General features: G+C 45.7%; 1 protein-coding gene across 18 annotated transcripts in view; it reads left to right on the top strand.

The window, feature by feature from the left end:
- The window catches only part of LPP (LIM domain containing preferred translocation partner in lipoma), a 727,525-nt gene that overhangs the window by 59,949 nt on the left and 647,470 nt on the right, over window positions 1-20,106 (top strand). For 17 of the 18 annotated variants that reach the window (XM_070072379.1, XM_051859193.2, XM_051859192.2 and 14 more), the window contains one exon: window positions 7,277-7,379. The exons of the other annotated variant lie outside the window; for it this stretch is intronic. The gene's annotated coding sequence lies outside the window, so the exon portion shown is untranslated. The remainder of the gene's footprint in view (window positions 1-7,276; window positions 7,380-20,106) is intronic. 18 annotated transcript variants of the gene reach the window in all.

Raw genomic sequence — 20,106 nt, 5'->3', positions numbered from 1 at the left:
TTAAGAGATAAGTGTAGACTTTCTTATACCCAAAGTCATAGTGCCAGGAAAGAGTGTCCCTCTCTACATTGACCTAAACGGACTCATGGGCCATTATTTCTGAAACTGGCCTGGGTCCTGAAAGGCTATTTGCTTGGCCCTAGCCCTGAAGCGTAGAACTCCAAGTGAAGCTGAGACCATGCCACAGTCCTGCTTTGAAATATTTGTTATTTTCCTTGTGTTTAGGGGCATTAAGCAAAAGCTCAAGCAGATAGCCGTCGGGTCTCCCGTGGCCTGCCTGGATGCTTTGGCTCACTCATCCTTCAAATAGCCGCACTCCCTGCCACTCCCCGAATGCACCCTGTGTTTTCTCACCTTCATGCTTTAGCTCATGCTGTCCCTTTAGCTCGAGATGACCTCTCCCACTTGAGCTGTAGACTTCCTGCTCCTCCTGTACGACTGCTGAAAGAAGTTGTCCCTGGTCATCCATCCGCCTGCACCTGCTCTCCCCTGCACTTGAGGTGATCTCTGTTCTCTGTGCTGCTAACTCACACCAGGGGCAGCTGTGAGGCAATGGAGTGTCTATGGATGGTGCTTAGGAGCATGGGATCCGGATTTGGATCCTGGCTCTGTGATACTTGCAGACAGTTAACCTCGTCTGTGGAATGGCTGTAGACGGTCACCCCTGTCGTGGTGTGTTGCACTGCTCTCTGTGCATCTTCTGTGTGTTGCCCTGTCTGCCTTGGTTCTAGACTCATGTCTCCTTCCAGAAGGGAAGCTCTTGAAGGGCATGGAGGGCATCACATTGTTTCAGGGCCTTGGCTGGCTGGATGGGAACTGGTCCCAGGGCTCTTTAAGGGAAAGGAGCTTACCATACAACCTGACTGCTGATGGCAGTGCAGGCTGCTTCCTCACCCAAGGCCCTGGTCGTGTGGTGCCAGGCCTAACCCGGAGCCCTCGGGGGTGGAGTTTTTGACATGCATGCGGCATGCACGGTACAAGCAGATAGGCCTTCAGCTCTGGCTTCTTGAGAGTCTAGAGCTTGTCTCTAGCCCATCTTCAGATTCAGGAGTTGGGAAGCAGTGATCTTTCTTGGAACGTGAGACGTAGTTCCTTCCTGGGTCTTCCACGAGTGCCTTCTGTGGGTGCGAGCTCCAGACTTAGGGGGAAGGGTCCCTGGAGGTGTGGCTTTGGGACAACTCTGAGAGCCACCTTTGCTGAGATCCTCCTCCTCCTCCTCCTCCTGTTCCTCCTCTGCAAATCAGGCCGCAGAAGCAGCTCTCCTTCAGATTCTCCCGCCTTTGCTGTGCGTGGAAGCTGATCAGAGAAGGGATTCCTCTCCTCGAGGGATAGCTCTACAGTGTAACATTATCTTGTGTCATTTCTCAAAATGCCACGCCATGAGTCTCATGCTCCAAGTGCTTTAGCCTGGGACACAAGGTTCCCCGTGTTTGGGCAGCAACATTCTTTGCAGCCTCCTGTCCGACTGCGTCCCGCCAGCCCTCTGCCACTGGCCCCAGCAGATTAGTCACTCTCCCTGAGAACGCTGTGCACTCGTCTGCAAGGCCTCTGCACATCGTGTTCCCTGGACCTGTCTTCTTCCTTTCTGTACATGGGCATTCTCTTGGGTGTTCACGCTTAGTGTAGAAGTCACATCATCTGCAGAGCACTTCCAGACCCTCAGAAGAACATCCCATGGATGTCTGCTTTTGCATTCTCTTCATTCTGCCTTGTGTGTTTCTAGCATGTCCCCAGGGAGGCTGTGAGCCTTTGGAGAGCTCTCCACATGCCAGACTTGGCACCTACATCTGCTAGGTCCACACACTGTGTTATCAAGGGCAGGAGATGCTAGCAAACATCTGTTTTGTAAACTTGTGGGTGCAGGACAGTGACATGGTATCAGCTAACAGTTGTGCCAGAGGGGTTTCAGAAGCTCCTGCTAGGGATACCCATAACTTATCTGATCCGGAGCCTAGCCCTTTGAAGTCTGATTTTTTTAAGGATTTATTTTTATTTATTTGAAAGACAGAGTTACAGAGAGAGGTAGAGACAGAGAGAGAGGCCTTCCATCCGATGGTTCACTCCCCAGATGGCCACAATGGCCAGAGCTGTGCTGATCCGAAGCCAGGAACCAGGTGCTTCTTCCAGGTCTCCCACATGGGTACAGGGGCCCAAGCAGTTGGGCCATCTTCCACTGCTTTCCCAGGCCATAGCAGAGAGCTGGATCGGAAGAGGAGCAGCTGGGACTAGAACCAGTGCCCAAATGGGATGCCAGCGCTTCAGGCCAGGGCTTTAACCTGCTGTGCCATAGTGCCGGCCCCTAAAGATTTTGAATTGGCCTTTTATCAGCTCAGCTTATTGCTAATCATTCTTGGGCCAGTTTCTCACGTACCCGTAGCTGTCTGCTCAGTGCCAGGGCTCTAAGCTTTTGATTTCACTTAAGAACATAATAGCAAGCTGGGATCCAGAAAGGATTTACCTGCTTCTAATAGGAACTTTTTATTTGATTTGATTTTTTCCATTTGAAAATGCAAACATTGTTTTATCTCTAAACAGTATAACATGTAAAAACAAAAAGTATGGCTTTATTTTTTTTTAAGATTTATTTATTTATTTATTTGAAAGGCAGAGTTACAGAGAGAGGTAGAGACAGAGAGAGAGAGAGGTCTTCGATCCGCTCTTTCTCTCCCCAAATGGATGCAACAGCCAGAGCTGGGCTGATCCAAAGCCAGGAGCCAGGCAATTCATCCCGGTCTCCCACGTGGGTGCAGAGGCCCAAGGACTTGGTCCATCTTCTACTGCTTTCCCAGGCCATAGGAGAGACCTGGATCAGAAGTGGAGCAGACGAGGCTCGAACCCGTGCCCATATGGGATACCGGCACTGCAGGCTGTGGCTTTATCAGCTACAACACACTGCTGGCCCCAACAGAAAGTGTTTTTAGAGGACTGGCATTGTGGTATAGTGGGTTAAGCTGCTGCCTGTGACACCAGCATCCCGTATAGGTGCTGGTTTGACACTTAGCTGCTTCCACCTAACACATCCTCAGTAATGGCGGCCATTTGGAGAGTAAAACAATAGATGGAAGAACTCTCTCCCCACCCACTCCCCCTTTGTAACTCTGCCTTTCAAATAAATAAAAATAAAACTTCTTTTTAATAAATAGAAAGTGTTTTTAGGTATTTCTGCCACTTGCAAAATAACTATCTGTGTTATAGTTACAACTGAAAATTAATAAAACCTGTGTCCTGGAACTTGCTTTTGAAGACCTGTGTTCCAATTTTGGCTTTAGCACTTACTAACCTTAAACGCTGGGCAGGGGTCTAGCCTTAGTTTCCTCAGTGTGCAATTGAGGAATCTTTTCTCATGGGATTGAGGGAAGGTTTAAATGGAGTTTTGACCATGAAGTTGAAGTTTTATTAGTATGTATTTAGAGAACTGATTTATTTTATTTATTTTTTATTTTTTTATTTTTCTTTTTTTATTTAATAAATATAAATTTACAAAGTACAACTTTTGAATTGTTGTGGCTTTTCCCCCCATAACCTCCCTCCCACCAGCAACTGTCCCATCTTCCACTCCCTCTCCCATCCCATTCTTCATCAGGATTCATTTTCAATTATCTTTATATACAGAAGATCAACTTAGTACATACAAAATAAAGATTTCAACAGACTGCACCCTCATAGCCACAAAATATAGAGTACTGTTCGAATAGTAGTTTTACTGTTAATTCTCATAGTACAACACATTAAGGACAGAGATCCTACTTGGGGAGCAGGTGCATAGTGACTCCCGTTGTTAATTTAACAATTGACACTCTTATTTATGACGTCAGTAATCACCCTAGGCTCTTGTCATGAGCTGCCAAGGCTATGGAAGCCTCTTGAGTTCACCAACTCCAATCTTATTTAGACAAGGCCATAGTCAAAGTGGAAGTTCTCTCCTCCCTTCAGAGAAAGGTACCTCCTGTGATGGCCCGTTCTCTCCGCTGGAATCTCACTCACAGAGATCTTTCATTCATGTCATTTTTTTTTTTTTTTTTTGCCAGAGTTTCTTGGCTTTCCATGCCTAAAATACTCTCATGGGCTTTTTATCCAGATCTGAATGCCTTAAGGGCTGATTCTGAGGCCAGAGTGCTGTTTAGGGCATTTGCCATTCTATGAGTCTGCTGTGTATCCTGCTTCCCCCATAGGATCATTAGAGAACTGATTTAGAAGCTGTCTAAAAATAGCAGTTCCAAAAATTTTGCTTTTGAAGGAAGATATTTACATGTGTAAGTTTTTATGCCTAGATTTTTTTTAATGGTAGAGTGAATAAATTTGTAGTCAGGGGACACACATTTTCTGATAGACTTAGGGAAGAGACATGACTTCTGGGATCAGTTTTAGTCCAGATAAATTAGGATCACAGTATCACAGGCTTTGAGAAATTACAGAAAGCTTGCAAGGGGGTGAGCCTGAATTAATGTATGTTGTTGGCAGGCTTTGTGCTGCACATGGTCACTGTAGAATCACAGGAAATAATGACATACACCCTTATGGGCAGGTGGCCTTACCCCTGTTTTGCAGATAAGAAAACTTGAGCTCTGAGAGGTTAAAATCATTTATGCAAGTCCAATATCAAAGCCTCGAACTTTCAGCTGCACTGACGATGGCTTCTAGAAAGTCTTGGCATTTATAGACAGGAAGACACCTTCCTCTACTCTGCTGGTTCTTTATTCTCTGCTTCCTGGGTCAGCCAGTAGTTCAACGCCAGTTAAAAGCAGGGGATATATGCAGTCATCATGTCCCTTAACTTGTCTAATGAATCTAGGTGAGTGTCTTGACTTTCCTTGCCAAGGATCTGCTTATAAAATATCTCATTTTGAGCTGCGTTGACTATATGGGTTCATCAGCTGTTACTTCTCTTTTGGAGAGAGATTTGTGGCTGCTTGTGGAGCTTTTAAGGTCAAGGATATATTTGAGAGATTTCATGATTTCTTTTCAAAAATACAGGTGGAAAATAAAATTCATTGATTATTTTCCACCATTGTCTTCTTCCATATGTGGACAGCCGTGTGAAAGAGGTGATAGGGAGCTGAGAATTAGGAGCCGTGGTTCTCATCTTGAATCTGTCACTGATAGTGGAGAGGACTTTGGGCCAAGCCCTGCATTCCTTCCCTGCGCATCGTGTCTTCACCTATCAAAAGTGAGGACACTCCTCGGTGATTTCAGAGATTTAAAAACTCTACATGTTTTGTGCTGTCAGAGCCATCAGTTTCTGCTGAGCTGCGTAATCCTGCAGCTGTTTCTCTGATACTTTTCAATCTTTAGATTTAATGTATTCAACAATGTATAATTTTTTAAAGGGAAGCTTTTATAGACACTTCTGAAATATAAGGGTGGGGGGGATAAATGGATGTTAAAAAATAGAAAACAACCAATTAAATAGTATATAGCATGTAATTCTCCTTGGAAACTTACCGCGAAATTGAGGAGCACTTTAACAACTGGTAATTTAAATTGCATTTGAACTCTGCTAATGGTTTGTTTGCATGGGAACTTCAATCATTTCCCAGCGGTTCTTTAGCAAAGCTGCTTGTTCTCTTTGTGGAAAAGAAGACAAAAATATTAAAAGAGAAATTGACAATGGGAAAGGGAGACCACCTTCATTTGTGCATGGAAGGAAGCTGGAGAGCCCACGAGGCTGCCCTGGGGCCAAGGGTGGAGAGCTTTTCCTTTCAGTGAAGTGTGGACATCTGGGAAGTCAGATGATCCCTGTAGCCACTGTGGAAACTGTTCTTTATTCCTCTCTCTGCAAGGAGGAGCTTTGGTTTTGTGGGGACCAGGAGTAGAGGGTTAGCTTTGTTTTCCTTGAGATTGCACCATCCGTGGTTCTGACGTTGGCCTACTCACAACCCAGTCCTCAGCAAGTTCCAATTCATGCCTCTCTCCCATTTCACTGGAAGTGCCGTTGGGAATTCTGATGTCCTTGCAGACTTGCCAACGTCCAGCTCTCAAGACTGCTCCTGATTGGGCTGCTGTAATTTCTTTCTGCTGTTGGGGTATGCTGGGAGGGCTTTGAAGCTGGTGCGCCAAGGCCTGGATGGATAGATAAATGCTGGTTTTGCTCTAACGCTAATTGTGTGACCAGGGCAAGTCTTTGTGCTCAGTGAACCTTGCTTGGTGTCCTGCATCCAAGGGGGCAGCAACCAGATGCAGTGGATCCAACCTTGGACCGCTTGCCGGTTGTGGTGGGTTTGCAGGATGGCCACCTCATCACCCTGGCTCCTAGGGTCTCTTCCTGTGAGTTGGAAGAGTTCAGGTGGGTCTCTTAAGTCCCTCCCAGCTTTGAGCTTAGGCAGGTTATTTGAAGACTGAATAAGATAATAAACCTGAAACAATTGAGTGATGGGCTAGGTAATATTTAAAATCATAGCAGTATACATGGGAGTGGCTAATTTTTTTGATATATGAATTTCTCCTGAACACAAAAAGTACAACCTTATAATAGCCCACTGTCCTGGAATAGTTGTCTGCTGAAATACATATTGCATTCTTCTCAGCAAAGGAGCACTAGTTCTTTATGAAATATAACCTATCAGGAAGGGGTAAGAGTTCCCGATCTTTTTTAAAGATTTATTTAGTTAGTTGAAGAGTTATAGGCAGAGAGGGAGAGATGAGGGGAGGAGGGAGGAAGGAAGGGAGGGGCCTGGTCAAAGCTAGGAGCCAGTAGTTTCATCCAGGTCTCCCACATGGGTGCAGGCACCTAAGCACTTGGGCCATTTTTTGCTGCTTTCCCAGGTTCATTAGCAGGGAGCTAGATCAGAAGGGGAACAAAAGGGAATCGAACTGGTGCCCATGTGGGATACAGACCGTGGCTTAACCTGCTGCGACACAGAACCGGCCCCAAGATTTTTCAATTTCTGCCGCTGACTAGCTTCTCAGTTTCTAGACAGAAAACTAAGGGTCAAAGGGTCACTTCCTTTTCTTTTTTGATTTGGTGTCTTTAAGATTTATCTGTTAACTTTTTTCTTTCCTAAAATATATCTAAGTGATGCGTCGCTTCCATCTCCGTTGTTAAGATGAAGCTGTCTCCCCAGAACTGCGATAGGAAAGTCAGGCGCCAGCATTCTCTTTCCATATCTTTCTGAGACCAATTAGTGCAATGAAAGCAGCAGGGACCGGCTGTGATTTAGGAGGTGCCAGAGTAAACCACTAGGGTTGTGGATTTCAAGCCTGGCAAAGCCTGGGGAGTTCGGAAGCTAGTATGACCCTTGGCGATTCATGAGCAATCTCCTTCTCCCATTATCTGCAGGTAGGAGCATTGAGTCCCTGAGACAGAATTGAAGATACAGCCTGGTCACTGATTCGTTGTTCCCCTGGACACTCATCAGAGGCAAGATCCTGCTCCTCCACTGGTGAGTTCTACACAAAAGAGAAGACTTCTCTTTCAACAGCAGTGTGCATTCTTTAATAAGTTTGAAAAATCAGTGGTTTTTCCATTTCAAGAACGTGCACAAGTGACTAGGATTAGCAACTAAAGAAATCTGACACATTCAGTTTTTTCTAACTTGATCTCATTGGCAATGAGCAGGGCATAATGATGTTAATAAAACGGGTGGCAAAGCAAAGGCAGGACTCAGCTCTTGGAAGGTGGTGTGCAAAGGAACTGGAAGAAAATTTGGACCAACAATGACTTCAGATTGCCAATAATTGTATTGCTTCCTTCTTTCTCCTTGGGCATGGAACAAGTGCTCTTGAAATTCAAAGCCCAAAATGAAGTTGTCAGTGGGTGGTATTAGGGACATTTGTGAGAGCCTCTTATTTATTTTGTGCAAGGTGCTTCTTCTTTTGTGATCTCATTCTGTTTTCCCACTCTGTGAGGTTGGGGAAACCAGATTTGCTTAGGCATAGCAAGTGCATCTCAGCCTTAAAGGGCTTGCCTGCACTCTGCTGGGAACTGAGTGTGGCTTCTGTTGGGTTGCGAAGGGAAATGGTGGCCAGGTAAGGTAGGCATTCCCTTGAGTTTTGGGACACTTTTGTGTTTACTAGGTAGAGTAGAACATCTTGTTCTTAACGAATGGGTGTGGTAAAATGAATCAGTGGTATAGCACGCTCCTGGCTGTGATGAGATCTGAGACAAATAGTTTGGGGGTTTTGGAGAAGGCTTTCAGTTAGACTCTGGTCTCTGGGCTGAGGGTGAATCCATAGGTGCCCCAGGCATGAGCTTTATACTGACTTAGTAATATGCCCTGCCATGTTCGTAATGTCATTTTTCAAAACTGGGGAGATGCTGATGTGATAGATCAAACCCAACTTTATTTAAAAGTGTAACTGAGTTTACAGAGATGTTTTATTGCTCTGTGTTTTCTTAATCAGTATACAGCTGACTCTGTGCCTGTTGATCTGCAAAACCTAAAAAGCTGGAATCGACTACTTTGACTTGTAAACATTTTAGACTGTTAAAGTTGCAAATGTCATCTTGAGTTACTTTTCCCCTAAAACACAATTTGAGCCTCGAATGGGAATCTCTCTGATCCACTCTACCTCCTGAGTTTGTTCAGTGTTTAAGTTGTGATGAACTTGAAGCCTTGTACTTGGATTTAAAAATGAAAATCAAGTGTGTAATGACAAATTGGGTGAGATTGCCTTAAAAGGAGCAACCTGGAAAAGACTCAGTAGTTTTTGTTGTTCGTCAGCTAGTTGTGAGCCAAAAGTGGCTTTTGTCTTCGGAGATGCTGATGCAGCCTTAGACTGCACTGAATGGAGTGTGGTATCCAGAACAAAATGGGTGGGCGATCTTGCACACAGGCAGGTTTAGAGGGAAGGTGGTCTTCGGGCTCAGTTTGAACAGCACTCCAGCTTTGGTTCCCTGCCACGCTCCTTGCGTTGCTTCTCTGGTGTGCTGGCTTCAGCCTCAGCATCTTTTATGTTGGAGCAATGACGTGGTTGCCCTCTGCAGCCCAGGCCATAGGTATCTTCCTTCCCTTGCTTTCCATAGTCACATAGGCTTGGCTTGCTGTACTCCTCACCACTCACTGAGACCTGGAGGATGGCACTATGCTAGTGGCTGAACCAGGGTTCTCCTAGAGGTGAATTTAGAGATGTTCCCTCTCAAACCTCCTGGCAGCCACACAGTGGAGAAGAGATGACCCCTTAGGGGAATATCTGGAAATTGTTAGGATTGGGAGAAAGGACAGCAATGGACATTCTACATATTCACTTACCACCCCCCCCCCACTAGTCCCCCTAGGGTGTTAGGATTTAATTCTTGCCTCATCTTCCCAAAGGGACATTAGCCACCTGAATTATATAGCAGGATGCTAAGGGGACCAGAAATTATGTCCCGTTAAGAACTGTGCAGGAGTGATACTGGAGAAGGCAGGATACCTAGGCACAGGTGATCATGGCTTTCAAGAATATAAAACCCAAGGGCAGGGGGTTGGCAAAGCTGTACAGGATGACTTGAGCTGTCCATGTCCTAGATTGGAGGGCCTAGATTTTGCTCCTCACTCTACTTCCAATTCCAGCTTCCTGCTAATGTGCACCCTGGGAAGCAGCGAGTGATGGCTCACGTACTTGGGTCCCTACCAGGTAGGTGGGAGACCTGGATTGAGGTCCTGGCTTCTGACTTCAGTCTGGTCACACTTGCGCTGTTGTGGGCATTTGGGGAGTGAGCCAGCAGATAAAAGATCTTTTTTGTGTGTGTCTGTTCCTGTCTCTCTGCCTTTCAAATAAAGTGAGAATAAATAAAAATGTATGAAAGAATATAAAACCCAATCCAAAGAGAAGCAGTGTCTTATATTCATGTCCCTAGGGTTTAGTGGATAGCTGGCACATAGCAGATGCAGCGTGCATTGCTACGGTTAGAAAGAATAAATTGCAAGGTCGAGAATGGTCTTTTCCTTGAGTGTGTTCTGTCAGGCATTGGCTGACTATCTGTTGGGGAGTTAGTGATAGAAACTGTAGCACAGATGAGGCTAGACAACCTGGATTTATGAGCATGAAGCTAATGACTGGATGGAAAGAGACTTTTGGGACCAGTATGGCTTATGGAGTTTGTGAATACATAAAAAAGGCTATGAATATGGTGGGGTGATGGTAACCAGAGATCTGCCAAGTATTAGATGTGCAGCTCCAGAGAAACAATATCTCTCTATCCTCATTTTCCTGCTCTGAGAATTAGAAACAGCAATCATTGCACTGTCTACTTCTCATGCTTGTTTAGAGCAAGTGTGCTGAGTTGATAGATGCCTGCCTGTTTTGTATACTTTAACACGTGGTCCATGCATTATAGGTGATTATAGTTAATTTCTTTTTTTGAAGATTCATTTTGAGTATAAAGAAAAATAAAACGATGTAAGTCAAGAGCCCAGCACCACATCTGGTGCATAGTACATGCTCAATGCATGACCTTCCTGTATCCGCATCCTCCTGACACTGGATGGGCACTAACCAGTTCTCAGCGCTGGACAGGAGTTACATCTGGAACCTTGTTTAACAGTGATGGTTAATGTTGCAGTAGGATGGCGTAGGATTATTTTCACATTTACTTTGCGGCAGGAGGTGGAGGGAGATATATTTGGAGACCTCGGAAGCTTGATGCTTGAGCGCTCCCGTGGAAGCTGCGGTCTAGCCTGTTTGGCTCTTGCTTTGTTTGATTAGATAATCACACCTTCTGCTCCAGGCTCGACTGGCCCAGTGGGAGTCAGGAAGGAAATTATTTTCCTCTGTTGATACCAGTGTAGTATTGTTGACTGTAGCCAAGGGCTTTCAGTTTTAATATTTCCTCTTTGGTCCTCAGAAGTATCAGGTATTAGTCTGTGCCGGAAGCAAAGCATTGGTCACTTCCGTCCGAGGTGAATGTCTTGGCTCTCAGCTGTTACCCAGTCAGGTTGTTTCTGGGCCTGTGTGACCATCTGCCAGCTTTTCTTGCTTCTATGTTGTTTGCTTTAAATGTTATGAGAAAGTTTGCTGAGTCTGAGCAGTGACCCATCTGACCTCTGAGATTTTGAGGCTCTTCATGGAACCCCTCGATATCTTGTAGGAGGTAAGCTTATTGTCTTGAAAGTAAAAGGTAGAGCCATCTCTCTATTGATTTCTTCCACCTAATTCCACATTCTCTCTCTTGGTCTTGTGCTCAGTGGAGAGCTACCACTGCCATATCTTGAGGATAACCCCAGGAGGTCAGAACCCTTGGGGTCTTCCTCATTTGGTTACCCTGCAGCAGAAGGCATCTGATGGCTGAGTGGATAGAATCCGTGGTGGATTGCTACCAAGTGTCTCCCATTGTTCCTGGATTATGTGGTTGTTTGCCTCCATGATTCCTGTGTTTGGATATTAGTGACCCCAGGATATTCAGGATACCATAGTAAGTTAAGGACGATGCCTGATCTCAAGAAGTTTGTAGTCCTGGCCTTGAGAAACTTACAGTGGGGGAGAAAGACACACTTAAAGGAGAGAAATATGCATTAGAGAATATTGTTGGCAACACACGTTTATTACTCATCAAATATATTTCAGGTTTCCTGCTAGGTATTTGGGAAATCAAGGAAAATAAGTTACAAGTTCAGTTGTCAAGGGGCATCCATAATGGATTGGAAGGGTAGAGAGCATTGGGCACATCTGGGGAGGTTTCTATGAGCAGGATATCTAACCTCAGAACTTGCCAGTGGGCCATGGAGCTTTATGGCACAAGCCCAACTTGTTTGTAGTTGTTTCCAACTCATTTCCTACCCATGTGCTGTTATGAGAAAGTGCCATGTTGGCTTGGTGGTGCACAGCAGTTATAGCCACTGTATGACCATAGTCATCTCTGTGTGGCCAGTGCATGCTTGAGTATATGTCACCAAGCTGGGAACATTGCTGCCTTCTTGGGGACAAAGGTCTCTTTCGAAAGTTCCTTATACTGAGTCTCTATGGTTTGCTTTCTAGGCCTCATGAAAAATGGTGATCTTAGTGGGGGCCATTTGAAAATCCAGGACTGCACTGACAATTTTAACACTGTTAGTTATCTACTGCAGTATAGCGAATTACTTGCAAACTTGGCACCTTAAAGCAAGACACATTTTTTATCTCACAGTCTTTTGTAAGTGAGGAATTTGGGGACAACTTAAATGGATGCCTCAGCCTCTCTCAGGAGGTTGTGTTCAGGTTGCTGAACCTGCATTCTCCTCTGAAGGCTCAGCTGAGGGAGATCTAGCACCAAGTTCACTCACATGGTTGTTGGCACGATTTAGTTGGATCAAGAGCTTCAGTTCCTTGCCACATGGGCTTCTCCATAGGGCAGCTCTAAGTGACCAATAAAAGTTCCCAAGATGCAAGCCACAGTTGTTTTGTAACCTAATCCTGGAAGTGACCTTCCCCGCCCCCTTTACCTCTGCCTCATTCTCTTTGCTAGAAGTGAATCACTATATCCAGTCCCCCTTCAGGGGAGTGGTTGCACGAGGTGGAATTATAGGGGTCCATCCTAGGGGCTGCCGACTGCAGATACCCCAGGTTGCAGTGGACTGTGCTAACGTGTGAGTCGAGATTACCTGCGGTGACTGAATGAACCCAGCTCACCTCTCTGGATCATTTTGAGTCTGGAACCTTTCTGGAGGAGACTGCGCTTGAAATTCTAAAGATCAGCCTTGATACAGAAAGCCAAATTGGCATGGCTTTTCTGAGGTCAGCTGATGCTGTGTTCCCATGCTGCTACGCTTTTCCCTCCTCAGCCGTGAGAGCTGCTTTGGTAGAAATGTCTGAAGGTTCGTGAGCACGTTGTTCTCTCTGTGAGACACAGTGCCCCAGAGGAGGGCAGGCTCTCCTGGGACCGTCGAGACAGTGGGGAGCCAGGGAAGCACCCCAAGACCACGTCTCTCCACGTTTCCCCATCCGCCTTGCCACAGCTGCTCCGTACTGAGTCCAGACAACGCGGGGGCATATTTTCGCTCTCTTCTATTCTCCACACTTGATCTAAGCCAAAAGGCCGAGAAACGATTCTCTTCTATTCTCAACCTCTCTCCTGCCCCAGAAACAGATTAGAGAACGGGCAAACTTGGGAGTCTTGAGTCTTGATGTTGTCCCTGTAGCTCAACTTTAGGGACCTGCCTCTCCTGTTGGTTTGTGCTGTGTCCTGAAAAGTTGCATCAATCGGTATTCCTTGGCTCAGACCGTGTCTCTCTGCAGTGCTGAATAACGTTCAGATTAGGAACAGAGCGCTGATACCCAGCATGACTGTGAAGCTGACGGGATCCGACCGAGAACCGCGGCCAGTGCCGTCTGTCTGGCAGAACCTTTCTTTTCCAGAGCATCCGTCTCTTCCTCCCACCAAAATAGTCCTTTTATAAAAACGAGCTTGGGATTTCACTCTATAGAAGGAGGTAGGTTCCCTCAGCGTCCGCCTTCACTTTTCTAAAAAATTAATGGAAATTAGAGACATAAGATCATGGTCAAGCTTGTTAGTAGCCCTAGAGCCAAAATGAGGAAAGCCTAGGCTTGATTGTTGAGCATGTCAGTGGCCAGAATGTTAATAGTACTCCCTGTTCCAGGTTCTCTTTCAGCTCTCAGTGTTTCTTATCAATTATTTCATTTTTATTGAAGGTAGGTAGAAGGAAATAGAGTTTTAGTTGAGGGAAGGCAACATGATCAAGTGGAATTTGGAGTAGGAAGACTACCATATATTAGCTACATAATCTTACTTAAGGCAGCTAATTGCGTTTTATACCTATTTCCACCTCTCAGTAATAGGGCAAATAGTGTCTAGGGTACCACAGAGTCTTTTGTGCTCACAAAGCAGCAAATAGATAACGTACCTATGTAGTGTGGTACTTAGTGTGTAGTTGGTGCACATTAAGTGTTATTTTTGATTCCTTTGATAGTCGGTGATGCTGCTGTAAATCACATGTAGTTCTTTGATTATCTGGGCCAATGTCTCAGTATCCCCACTTCTCCCAGTCCCTTCAGCTTGGGTAAGACCTGAAACATGTGCACGTCAGTCACTCTAGATTTCATGTTTTCCTAAATAATTGAAAACCTTAGCATTTAATATTTTTTCAATAGTTCACAAGACGTAAATTAAAACATCATAATATGCTCATGTTTTCTGATAGTTGACAATATGGTCACTCTGGGGGTGAGCATTGTGGCCCAGTGGGTTAAGATGCTACCTGGGATACTAGGCCGGCTCCAGTCACAGATGTTCTACTTCTGATCCAGCTCCTTACTAATGTACCTGGGTAAGCAGTAGGACATGGCCCAAGTGCTTTGGTCCCTGCCACCTATGTGGAAGACCTGGATGGAGTTTCAGGCTCTTGGCTTAGGCCTGGCCCAGCCCTGTGGTTGTGACCTTTTAGGGAGTGAGCAAGTGGATGGAAGATCTTTCTCTCTGTCCCTGTCTCTCTCCACCTCTCTCTGTAACTCTGTCTTCAATAAGTAAATCTATCTATCTATCTGCCTACCTGCCTATCTGTCTGCTGTGACAACAACATATTCATAAGCTATGTTTCTCAAGGAAGACCTTAAAAGTGTTGGGTTTCATGACAAGAGTGTCCAGTGCCGAGTCAGAGCCTCACTATGGGGCCATTGGCGACCTCTGCCTCTGTGAGTGGAGGTGTCCTTGGGCCCTGCCCAGCGCTGAACCTCCTTGGTTCCCCTCTGGACTTCTTTAGGATGAGATCACCTCACCTGGCTTCAATGGCAACTGGCTTGAGTTATATCAGTTATTAAAAATGATCTAATATTTTCCTTTTAAATCTGGGGCCCTGGCTGGTTCTATGATTAAGCTAGTGATTTATTTATACGATGGTATGAGACGGCTGCAGCCACTCTATGATGTAATCCAAGAATGACATGAAAACCAAATAGGCTTTTACATAATGAAAGTGTTCCTGTAATACAGATTATAGCAAGGCATTTTTTTCCTATTGAGAATGGAGCCGTATTCTTTAGTATTCTTGCTAGCCCTTACTCCTTTCTTAGCTTCTTTTCTCATTTTGTGTTTTAGGTCCCTTGTGTTAAAGTTTTAAGAACTGGCATTTAAAACCTCTTGGGGGTAGGTGTTTGGCTCGTTAGTTGAGATACTGCTTGGCAGGCCTGTATCCCACAACTCAGCGTGCCTAATTTCAAGTCCTAACTGCGCTTCAAGTTCCAACTTCCTGCTAATGCAGACCCTGGGAGGCAACAGATGACAGCTTAAGTACTTGGGTCCCTGCCACCCTTGTGGGAGACACCCTTATGTAACCTTATGTACCCTTGTGTAAGTTCCAGGCTCCTGGATTCCACCTGGCCCAGCCCCAGCTGTTGCAGGCATTTGGGGAGTGAGATACCATTTGGAAGATCTCTTTCTGTCCATCTCTGTCTCTCTGTATTTCAAATAAATGAAAAGGAAACAGACAAAAGCAAAGCAAAACTGCACCAAAAAACTCCACAGCGGCTCTGGATGACTCTTGTCTTGCTCTTGTCTTGTCATCTTCCTCTCGCCTCTCCCCACACCTTCCACGGTCTCACTTGTAGTTGCTGCTCTGCTCAGCAGTGTGCAGCATCTACCACCACCACTTAGCAGTCCCCACCACTGTGCTAATGCTGCTGCTTCTCATTGGGAGAGCACCCCGATGCTGAATTTTCTTCTGCTAAAGACAGGTATACCACCCTGGTAAGAGAGAGGGAGAGAGAGAGAATGAGAATATGAACGAGAATGAATCCACCTGCAGACCAGTTCCAATGTAGCTGTTCCTTCTAGCTCTCTGCAAAGCTCTGGCCCCTTCTTAGAAAACCTTTATCTGTGCTTCCTGTGGAAGAGCAGGGCAAGCTGCGACTCCACTCCAGGAAGATGTGAGAGCGTCAGCTAGAGGAGGGGAGGTGATAGGGGAGTGGGGGCCTGTGTGCTCCATACTTGCGCCTAACACTGGGCATGGGCAGGTCAGGGTCCCTCTTTGAGTGCTTTGAATTTCATTTCACGTGGCTAAGTGGTTTCTTAGTAGTGGCTCCTTGAGGTGCTGCATTGAGAAAGATTCTGACTTAGTGTGTTAGTCCAGCACCACTCGGCAATATCTGACACGACTGTGGGCACAGAGATGCGAGTGAAGGCGTAGAGGAGGTCTCTGGGTTGATTTGGGACTTGATGAGTTACAGTTCTCTTCTTGTTCTACCTTCTGAGATGCTTTGATTTCCTTGATGTAAGAGTCTTGCTTAAGGTCACACAGCAAGTTAGAGTCCAGCACACAAGTCTCAGGGTTCTGGAGCTGGTTGAAAGCTACACATTCTAACCTCACACTCATCCATGTTGGCTGGCTGTGGGTGCTGAGAAGCTGGGGTAAACATGGCTGGAAAGCCCATGACTTCTTAGAGGCACAAGACCCCCTTCACTCTGTGTGACTTTGAGGTAGCATTGAGGTCAGGGAATGCCTTTCATCCCTTCATCTTCTTTCTAAAGAGTTACGGTGGCCACTCTATTATAATTTATGTCAACGGTGGCAGTTCAAGGTCAAGATTAGAAAAGCAGATGACCCTTTTAGAGTCTTCCCTAGATCAACTTCACCCCATGAATCCAACAGCTCCTCTGCACCCCTCCTTCCAACCCCAGCCCAGTGTGTAGCTCTCAGCAAAGAGCCATAGTGCATCATCGACAGGCCTGTTCCAGAGCAAGGTTGTGGGCCAGCAGAGGGGAAGAGGAGGGCAGTGTAGACTGGAACCCAGAGCTCTGGAGGGATGAGGGAAGGCCAGGAAGTAGTTAGTGTGGGGAGGAGGGAGAGGAGCTGCAGGAGGCAGGAGGGTGCAGGGGTGTACTCCTGTGGGGCTCTGTTGGGGAAAGGATACACACTCACTCTTGTGACCTCACAACAGCGCTGGGAACAGGGGCTGGCAGCAACAGAAATACAGTGTGGGGAATATTTTACCATTAAGAGTAACCCACAGTTTGCATATCAGAGTTCTCTGTCACTGCAGGCATTTAGGTGCAGATTCACATGCACAAGTATTTAGTAAAAGGTGTAAGGAGTTATTACCATGACCGCTAAGGTCCTCCCTATCTTGACAGTCTAGAATTTTCTGAGGACACATTTTTGTATATTTCAGTAATTTACATTCCTAAATGAGGACTTTATGGAGGCAAGGGATTCTTCCTTTATCCATGGTCTTGGCACACATAAATGCTGACTTGTCTTGGGCAATCTTTTGTCTCACTTAACATTATTGATGAAGGAAAGACAGGAGACTAACTGAAGATGTCATAGTACTTTTTTATATTGAATATAATTTTTGAGGATTTTTTTTAAGATTTACTTGCTTGTTTGATATGCAGAGTTACAGAGAGGCAGAGGTAGAGAGAGAGAGAGGGGAGAGAGTGTTCTTCCATCCACTGGTTCACTCCCCAGTTTGCCACAACAACTGGAGCTGCGCTTACTGAAGCCAGGAACCAGGAGCTTCTTCCGGATCTCCCACGCAGGTGCAGGGGCCCAAGGACTTGGGCCATCTTCTACTGCTTTCCCAGGCCATAGCAGAGAGTTGTATTGGAAGAGGAGCAGCTGGGATTTGAACTGGTGCCCATATGGGATGTTGGCACTGCAGGTGGTGGCCTTACCCGCTACGCCGCAGTGCTGGCCCTGAGGATGATATCTTTGTTTTTGAGATAGTGCCAGAGAATTCTGAGTTTTAGGCCACCTCCAACCCTCCCCCAGTGCCAGCGATTTGCTCTTCCTGTCCTACCTGAGTGCTTTATGTGTTATGTGTCCAGCAGAGCATTCTTGCAGCTTTGCCCTGCCACGTGAACAGTTTCTTCACCATCTTCCTTCTCTACCAGGTTGTAGAAGCCTCTTAAGGACAGGGATCCTGTTTGCATGCCATAAGTGGTCACATGTTCCTAGTACATTGGCATGCAGACAGTACTAATGATTCCTCATTACTTTATTAATCCACTGGGAACCTACTATGTGCTAGATGCTATTTCTGGTGCTGGGGCTAAAATCAACTATCAGTGAAATCAGGCAAGCGAATGAATAAGTGTTTAATATTTAGCTTGTTATCTGTATTAAGATTTTTAACAATCTGGCTAAGGGTACGAAGGAGGGAGGGACATTTTATTGGTTGGAGGCCATCCTGATGCAAATGTGCTTGAGCAGAGGCCTGAGTGAAGGGAGGGAGGAATTCTGAGCTGTGGGGGCTGCCGGGGGTGCCCGGGGCGGGAGGGAGAAGCCTTCTGACTGAGAGAAAGCAGTTGCAAAGGTCCTGTGCTAGAGGCATCCTTAGTGCTGGCCAGAAATATGAGGATGCCACTGTGGCTGGAGTGCGGAGGGTAGGAGAGGTCATACGCGCCAGGAAAGATAGTTGCAACAACAGCTATTTGTTAACCGCACATTGAAGATGCTCAGAAAAAAATTGGCTTTATTGATGTAAAGAACCCACAGAAGTGTTAAAAAATATATATATGACAAAAGGTATCTCTACTCTTCAGTTTGAACATGTAGGGGCTGTGGGTCGGGACCTGGGACCGAAGCTGCGGGCTACTGAGACCTAGTCCGGTAGCGTGGGGCCGGGGTCCTGGTTCCCCGCACCTGTAGCCCTTCATAGCGGAGGACTCTCTGTTCGGGTTCTCGGCTTCTGTGGCAGCCACACCTGCAGAGACGCCTGGGCCCTGGCTGCAGATGGGCAATTGCACGCCTAATCACCCATTCAGACACCCACTTATTTGTTTTCCACATGCAAATGTGGGTTTTTTGCAGATGGATTTAATATATTTGTTGCTTCCCCATTTTATTTAAAACAAAACAAACGGCCAAGCATGTCAGTTGAGGGCAGCAAATAGAAGCAGGAGTATTATGGTCTTTGCTGCTCATGCCGATTACACGGCTGAAAGGAATTCCAGGCAAATTAGTTTTTTTTGAGCTCCATTTTATTTTTACTTTATTATCTTTATTTCTTACTACCATTGTTGATTTTAACAAAAAAAAAAAGGTTGTAAAGAGGGAGCTGATATTATCTTCTCTAAATCATTTTCTCGATATTTCAGACTGTATTTTTATTACATGATTTCTACTTTCATGTGTTCAGTTTCGGAATTTGGGATCCGTGGTTAAAATAAAGGCATCATGGAGTGTCCAAAGGCCATTGGTTGAAGGAGACCGCAGCATCCTTAGGCTGGAAATAAACAAATAAACAAACACAAATTAGAAGTGTTTGCACCCATTGATGTGCTGCTATGATGGACTGCGCAACATCATGCAAAAAGTCACTTTCGTTTATCTGCAAACTTGGAGGTAGATGCCGATAGCAGCTGCAGGTCTTGGGTGGGTGCTTGCTTTTATTTTGAATGTGATTTAGAGCCCTCGGGCACGATATTAAATTTGATAGGTGCTTTGGTTTTTATTTTATTCTAAACACCTCACTTGACAGTTAGGGAAACTGAGGCCAAGAGAGGTAAAGTGTCTTGCTCCAGGTCTCAGAGAGTAAGAATTGGAGATTGAACTTCAGCAGTTGGAACCCTGGCCCTCCTGCCCCCTAGTCCGCAGAGCTGGCAGATGGCTGCCTTAGTGGCCTGGGGTGAGGAACAGACTGCTGGATTCCTCCGAGGACCTCCTCTCAAGGTGGGGTTTGTGTGTCTCTGGTGTCTGTGTGTCTCATTTGTCTTTGCTCAAAAACTTTTCAGTACCAACTTTTAAGCAAAGAATTTGTGAGGAGGAACATGGGTGGAAACTGCTTCCAACTTGTCTTCTAAGGTTGTTGACTGAATCAGAGTGAGGGTTTGGGGTCAGAGTGCATGTGTGTGTGTATGTGAGACGGGGGAGTGAGGAGAGACAGACAGAAAAACCAGAAGGGAGTCTAAACTTTACTGAATTGACTGCGTTATTGCTTTATTTGGTAGAATAGGAAAGTGGTGGTCACAATGGTTGAGAGCCTTACTTATGCTCATCCAACTTTAACTGAATGGTTAGAATATTTAGACCAGCAGCAACTCCCTGTGGTAGAAACTTTTACTTGGCAAAGTATAATGCTGAGTATCAACTGCTAGTTACCAGTTAGCCAGCAGGGCTGCCCAGGGGGATGAAGCATCACCTTTGGGGTCCTTCCTTCTCAGGCCTTCTCTGTTCTAGTAGATGTGAGTAGATCCGTAGTTAGAGCCGAGATAAACATCTAGTGAATGGACCTGCCCATTCGTTATATTTAAAAGAA

The sequence above is a fragment of the Oryctolagus cuniculus genome, chromosome 4 (genome assembly GCF_964237555.1).
Source record: "Oryctolagus cuniculus chromosome 4, mOryCun1.1, whole genome shotgun sequence".
Classification (NCBI taxonomy): domain Eukaryota; kingdom Metazoa; phylum Chordata; class Mammalia; order Lagomorpha; family Leporidae; genus Oryctolagus; species Oryctolagus cuniculus.
Note: the sequence above shows the minus strand (reverse complement) of the source record. Positions and strands in the feature narration are given on the sequence as shown.